Below are 2,146 nucleotides of genomic sequence, written 5' to 3' on the forward strand. Positions count from 1 at the left end.
TGCCCTCCTATGGAGGGTGGGGTCCGAACACTTGTTCTTCTAACCCTAACCCCTAATTAGGGTCGGCTAGGTTCTAAAACGCCGAGATTGGTGCTCCCGCGCCCATTATATCGTACGACCCCGATTTCGCCCCTTTCCCGACGTTTTAAAAATCGGGCGCCCTCAGCTCCGAAAACGGCTCATTTTTCTGATGAATATGCAAAAGGAACGAAGTCTCTAGCACTTTCCTGAAAAAACCCGAAAAAGTGCCATACCGAAACCTACCCGCGGCGGGCGCTGTGTTAGGGGTAAAAACCCGGTTTCTCCTAAAGAAACCCCCGAAGAAGACCCGATATGTGTCGGGCCCTTACAGCATGAAAAGAGTTTTTTGGCCAAATTCGCCCTTTCCCCGCCCCTGGGGCTCCCTGTTCGGGCACAGGCGCTGCCAGACCCCTGGGGGACCCTTCCAGGAGAACCAGGACCCCCTCCGGCCACACAGTACCCAGGGAATGAGCCTCCCTCCTGGGGGAGACCTCCAGGAAGCCTCCAGCCCGGGCTTGGCTCACCCTCCCTGGGATCCAGATCTGGAGCTCAGCCTCTAAGCCTGGAGCTCCAGGACCATCCTGGAGCCTAAGTCTGGAGCCCAGGCTTGGCTCACCCTCCCTGGGATCCAGATCTGGAGCTCAGCCTCTAAGCCTGGAGCTACAGGAACCATCCTGGAGCCTAAGTCTGGAGCCCAGGCTTGGCTCACCCTTCCTGGGATCCAGATCTGGAGCTCAGCCTCTAAGTCTGGAGTTCCAGGAAGCCCCTTGGAGCCTAAGTCTGGAGCTCCAGGAAGCCCCTTGGAGCCTAAGTCTGGAGCTCCAGGAAGCCCCTTGGAGCCTAAGTCTGGAGCTCCAGGAACCCCCAGGAGCCTAAGTCTTTTACCCAGGCTTGGCTCACCTTCCTGGGATCCAGAACTGGAGCTCAGCCTCTAAGTCTGGAACCAGGAGAACCAGAAGCCCTCCAACCACACAAAACCCCCAATACGAGATTCGGGGTCCGTTCATTTTGGATACGATGGTACTGGGTTTGGTCAAAAAAACCGGTCCTGGGAGGTGTTTTGGTGGGGTTTAAGCCACACACACACCCAGCTAAGAGACACCCTCCTGGGGGGAGAGATCCAGGGATACCAGACGCTCTCCAGCCCCACAAACCCCCGGATACGAGAAACTGGAGGTCTCCATTCATTTCGGATACGATGGTACTGGTTTTTTTTTTTTCAAAAACCGGTCCTGGGAGGTTTTTTGTGGGGTTTAAGCCACACAAACACCCCCAGACATGAGCCACACCCCTGGTGGAGCCTTCCAGGAGAACCAGGCCACCATCCAGGCTCAGCTACCCCAGAAATGAGCCTCCCTCCTGGGGGAGACCTCCGGGAGAACCAGACCCCCACCCATCCAGCTTCCAGGAGAACCAGGCCCCCTCCAGCCACACACAACCCCAGAAATGAGCCTCCCTTCTGGTGGATACTTCCAGGAGAACCAGACCCCCTCCAGCCAAACACACACCCAGATCAGAGCCACTCTTCTGGGGGAGAGATCCAGGAGAACCAGACCCCCATCCAGCCACACACACACCCAGAAATGAGCCTCCCTTCTGGGGGAGAGATCCAGGAGAACCGGACGCCCTCCAGCCACACACACACCCGGATACGAGAAAGTGGGTCTCAGTTCATTTTCGGTACGGAGATGTTGGGCTCGGTCAACATTTTCCATCCTGGGAGGTGTTTTGATGGGGTCTAAGCCACACACACACCCGGCTAAGAGCCACACTGCTAGGGGGAGACATCCAGAAGACCCAGGCCCCCTCCAGCCACACACACACTCGGCTAAGAGCCACACTCCTGGGGGGAGACATCCAGAAGAACCAGGCCTCCTCCAGCCACACACACCCAGATCAGAGCCACTCTTCTGGGGGAGAGATCCAGGAAAACCAGACCCCCTCCAGCCACACACACACACACACCCAGGGGTTTTGTCTGTGAACATGGAAAGTAACCAATAGTCATTGACAGAAGGGAAGGAGTGAAGCGCCCCCCCCTCTAGTTGCCGAGGGAAGAACTGAACCTGGAAGGGGAACCCCAGTGGCCAAGGGTGGAAGTAAATGGGATAAATGGTGACCCCTG

Source organism: Oryzias melastigma, linkage group LG17, assembly GCF_002922805.2.
Source record: "Oryzias melastigma strain HK-1 linkage group LG17, ASM292280v2, whole genome shotgun sequence".
NCBI lineage: Eukaryota > Metazoa > Chordata > Actinopteri > Beloniformes > Adrianichthyidae > Oryzias > Oryzias melastigma.